Raw genomic sequence first — 5,419 nt, forward strand, 5'->3', positions numbered from 1 at the left:
TTTTTTTTAAGAGGACAAGAGCGGCGAGGTCTATCGCGATAGCTTAATTTCTCTATCGAGTAAAAGTTATATCGCGATACATATCGTTATCGTTCTATCGCCCAGCTCTACTTTGAGGTACAGACCATCCACATTTGTACTTCTGTTTTGGTGAGTGAAACTTTTCAGTTTCATTAGTCTGTTATTTAGTACCCACCAGCAGCTACTTGTATTTGTACACTGTATCCATATAGGTTTCTGGATGTAGCTTGATAAACTTGGCACTCCACCCTTTCATTCGCGGTCACTTGTGGCTCCCAAAAAAAAAAAAAAAAAAAAAAAAAAAAAAAAAAAAATACAAATGGCAGCTCCCAAAGCACTTATATTAAGGCTTTGAAATCTTGACTATTGTTGCAACTATACTCCTACCAGCCACTGACTGAAAGCAGCAGCCTATAAACATTAAGTTTACTGTGACAATGCAAAACTCAAAACCAAGTTAGAATTTTTTTATTGTTAAACACGTCTTCAAACCAGAGGCTCTGTTCAGAAGCATTACCATGCAGCAGTCCCTGCTGAGAGTCTGTTGGTTGCACCCTAAGTTGATTAGTGGCTAATTTGAAGTCTGCTTGCTTGTTTGACTGTCTGGATATAAACAGGCTGTGCTGATGCAGATCCTCTTATCCACAGATTAATCATCACAACTGGCATCCTGTGCATCCTGACCTCTTCTCAACCCCACCACCACCATGGGGCAACCACAGCAAGACAGAATTTGGCTGGCCCTCCCCCTAACACCTTTTAACCCCTGATAGTGTTTCTATTGTCCAAGTCCAGACAGAAGTTGGGAATTACACAGTGTGACAGAAAACACTTTCTCATTCTTCCTGTTCATGACCAAAGCTTACCCTGTGGAGGTTGTCTAGCCTCTTTGAGTGTAGCTGAGAATTGGAAGGATGCCTCATAGAAACCACTTTCTAGTCTAAAAGCATTAGTTACTGTTCAAAACATTAGATAGTGAAATCCACTGTATCAGCGGTCCCCAACCTTTTTTGCGCCACGGACCGGTTTATGCCCGACAATATTTTCATGGACCGGCCTTTAAGGTGTCGCGGATAAATACAACAAAATAAAACTAGTACCGGTATCGAAAAAAAGAAAATTTATTCATAACACACGTGAAAAGACCAAGGAAAACCGAGTAAACGATAAAAATGATAACAAAATAACGCTGAAAACCGATAAAAACCCTGAAAACTATACATTTCACACCTGAGCCTCAACTCTCGCGGCCCGGTACCAAATAACTCACGGACCGGTACTGGTCCGAGCCCCGGGGGGTTGGGGACCGCTGCACTATATATAACAACCAAGACTTTAGGTCAGCCATTAGTATATCAAAGCTTTAAGATATAGTTCGAATTTATAATATAGAAGATCTGGCGATGGCATGTGCCATAACACAATAACTTCAGTAAAGTCAGCGTTTCCAGACGCTACTATCACAACACTCTTAACGCCCTGCCACCACTCTCCCTCTGCACCTCCAGTTCTCTCACAAAGTTTTCCTGCAGCATGGAGGGATACAGCTCAGCTACTGTCACCCTGTAAGAATTGATCAATTGATATGAACTGCATGTGTGGCAACATCTGACAAAGCTCTTGTGACTCATCGAGTAATGCGACCGACTAGCCAATAGGTGGCACGTCATATTTTTGGGATCACTTGAAACCCTAGTCGAGTAGGTACTAAAAATGTACCTGGTACCAGGTACTATCACCCTATTGGAAAAGGGTGATAAAACAATTGTCTTATACAGTTGAAAAAAAAATATTTTAGTTTGTATGAGGTGGTGCTGTGTAGGGGTGGGCGATATAAACGATATACGATAGAAACTATATAAATTTGGCCAACGATAGAGATTTTGACTATATCACTCTATCGCGATGATGTCGTCAAGCTGCGCCTGTTTTGGTCGAAAGCATCGCAGCGGCTAATACCATTATCATCTGCAAATTATGCGACAGTCATAGCAAAGAGATGAAGCACTTTTGAAATATGGGGAAAGCCAAAAACTGCGCTTCCTCCACTTCCGTAACATTGATTCATTAATGCTGAATTCTCTCGCAGCTGTTCTATTCCCATGTTGTTGCAGTATATTAATAACTAACCTCGTATTGTGGATGAATAATCTCAGTTGTTCTCCTGACTGAAGTTTGGCCCGTGTATAGCATCCTGCTATGCGATTGCATTTGTCCCTAACCACCAGAATCCCTCACATTAACTTTTATCGAGTGGAAAAAAAGTTGGCGTTCATCCTCCAGCTTCACTGAGCCAATTTCTAACATTCAAAGAGCTCAAGCAAGAACAAGTGTTGTGAAAAATGAAATGTGTCCACTGCAGCCACTGTCTGTGCTTTTCATGCATTAATTTTTCATCCACAAAATTTCTTTCACAGTTTCCCTGTTCCCAGTAAACTCCACTATTGCTCCCTTTTTCATTTTGGCCCACCTGTCAGCCAATCAACATTGGACAATTGCTTACATCATTCAATTCTAGTGACACACAGTCAGGATCCTAGAACGTGCATGGGAGTGCATTTCGGGTGGGGGAAATCTCATCTCCTCCTTCTGTCTGACCAAAAAGTATACGTGGACACAGACATTTGCAGGATTAGTGAGTCACAAAGACACAATACTGGTAGCACATATGAAAAGTTTTACTACTGCACACGTTAAGGACTGCTATGAATTGTTAACTTGGCAGTTGCTGTGTGTTCGAATAGGTATTCCAAATTCAATTTCCAACGAGGAACTCAGGAATTACAACTTATTCAGGAATGCACCGCAAGTCAGACTTGAGGGGGCATTCCAGCTGAAAATTCTATTAGAAACTGAGAAAATCTGACTACAAATGAAACAATCAATTTGGAAGTGACCTCACTCACAGTTCTGACATCCAACTTCAGAGGTAAATATGGCAGCATTTAACCAGGCAAGTATTAAGAACCAATTCTTATTGTACTTACAGCGATCTGGCAAATGGAAAAGCTTCTTAGGGAAATGTAGGTAGACTAAAAAGAAAACTAATTTAACACCAACACATACTGGAGAACACACACCTGTAAAACTTTGTTAAATTATCTAATCACAAAAAATTACTTTCGCATAGACTGTACTGATTTTGTTGAAACCAACTTGCCGAAACATAGCTTTTCCAATAAGGAGTGGATACCTGAGACAAGATTAAAAGAATGTAAGCTCTCCATAAAGCATTTCTTAAACCAGAAAGACAGCAATTGAAACATGGACATTTATTACTCAGTAATTCGGCAAAGTTCGCTTGACATGATTGAAACCTACAGAACAGCTGCCACGCTCACAATATGGTGAAACAGTTACAGTACACCAACATAATAAAAGTTACACATCACATAACAGTTACACAGCAAACTGTTAAGAGAAGTGACCATTAGGTAAATAAAACAAAACAATAATATAAAAATAAATGTTGATGTAGTAACACAAGAAATCAACATTTAAATGTTCCCATGTTGAATTCAAACTTTTATACTTTATATATACGCAATGTTAAAAAGTCGGGCAAAGAAAGCTTTGTTATGACTAATGGAAAACAAACACGTTCAGCCATATCCGAGAGAGCTAATCGTATGACCGCAATTTTTATTATTTGACGAGCCATACGGAGTCGAACTATTCACACAAACCAACTTAAGAGATATAGAACAACTATGTTATTGGAAGCGATCAGCCTTAAGAGTTAGCTGTCCAGTTGGGTACATACAGTTTTATAGTCGAGTAGTAGCTTCACTTCCAGATTCGCTAATGTAAAGCATTGGCCGATTTCAGGCCGATAAAACGAAATAAAACTCAAAGAAATCTCCATAATCCCTCAACCTCAGACTCGGCTGCTTTCAATTAAGTCATACAATTGTTTGTCGCTCAATATAAAAGTAATTTCATGTACCGAAACCCGGAAAGCCGGCTAATGTTAGCCGATTAGATAGCCTTAGCACCACGTTAGCTTTCAAAAGCAAGCTGACTTTAACAACAAAAAAGCTTTCTCCCTACTAACAACTGAAGCGTCTGGTCCAAAAATGTTTTTTTTAACTATTCAAATCATTTATATCTGTATTTTATGCTTGCTTTGTCAACCAACTATACATGCGGCCTCGGACTTCTAAAGGGAAACCACCGGACTCGAGTTCCACGAGAGCCGAGAGGCCACGATGAAACAGCGGACACAAAACTCAAGCGACAACGGCCTCGATCTTCAGGTCACCAGCAGAACGATTCACTCACCGTTTTTGCTCTTTTCGACAGAGAGACGATCGACAAGTGTATGAATAATTCTTCAGGGTTCAAATACAGGGTATAGAGCCGTTTGTGTCGGGAGTTACGTCAAGGTGTTTCCATTTCTTCTCAAAGAGTCTTAAGAGGTCAGAGTGGACGGCGGCCCGCAAAACACAACAGACCGGACTGAAATGGAGAGCTGAGGCGATTGAGCCCGCTGCCTTCAGAGGTCACTATCTGCCTCGTAAATGCCAATGTTCAAAAGCTATTCGCTTCATTTTTTTCATTAATATTCTTAATTATTCTCAAAAATGTATATATCACGACTTGTAAATCACGAGCTCTCACATAAATATCATTTTAAAAAAATAATATATAACACACTGAATATTAGCACGGCGTGGATTTAAATTTACAGATGTCCCCAAACAGCTCCCACATCTCCCTTAAACTTTAATTTGTACTTATGTAGAGCCACGAAGTAGCATGTGCAAGTGGCCGTTTGCCACTGTCCCTGCATCAACAGCCATGTATAGTTAGATTACTAGAGGTACACATCAGAAGCGTTTGCAGTTACAACTTAACTAAGGTGTTGATGTAATGCAGAAGTATAAATATATAAAAGTAAAGCAGAAGTACAAATAGAAAAGTAAAAGTAAATATATAAAAGTAAGTATAAATATTTATAGGTATTCTAGCTGTAAGGGCCAATATATTTTCCTATATTTTCCAAAGTTTGTTCATAACAAACACCATGTTTGAGCTGTTCATAAGTTCACATGGCAACAGATCTGTGGCCATATGTCTTGGACACTTGGGTAAAAAGAGCTTCTATGCTATCAACTGATCACCACCTGGTGGTGAATTGGTGGCGGGGGAAGATGCTGGCCAGACATGGCATACTCAAAGTATATTGAGCAAGCATTGGGGACATCTGGCAGAGGCCCCAGTCCTCCAGATCTTCAATTCCCAGCTCTGACAAGACTTCAATTGCATTCTGAGGGAGGGTGGGGACAGTGAGTCTGAGTGGACCATGTTCTGCATCTGTATTGTTGAGGCAACTGCAAAATGCTGTGACTGCAAGGGCATTGGTGCCTGTTGTGGCAGTAATCCCAGAACCAGAAGT

At 40.2% G+C, this 5,419-nt stretch overlaps 1 protein-coding gene across 2 annotated transcripts in view; it reads right to left on the minus strand.

Annotated features, from left to right (window-relative positions):
• The window catches only part of LOC102302438 (E3 ubiquitin-protein ligase HECTD1), a gene marked incomplete at its 3' end in the record, with an annotated part of 32,065 nt that extends 27,553 nt beyond the window's left edge, over nt 1–4,512 (minus strand). For both annotated transcript variants that reach the window (XM_014330746.2, XM_014330745.2), the window contains 1 exon segment: nt 4,303–4,512.
• Nucleotides 4,513–5,419: the final 907 nt, after the last annotated feature.

This window comes from Haplochromis burtoni, unplaced genomic scaffold (assembly GCF_018398535.1).
Source record: "Haplochromis burtoni strain Fernald_Lab_line unplaced genomic scaffold, NCSU_Asbu1 Contig_996, whole genome shotgun sequence".
In the NCBI taxonomy this organism is placed as follows: domain Eukaryota; kingdom Metazoa; phylum Chordata; class Actinopteri; order Cichliformes; family Cichlidae; genus Haplochromis; species Haplochromis burtoni.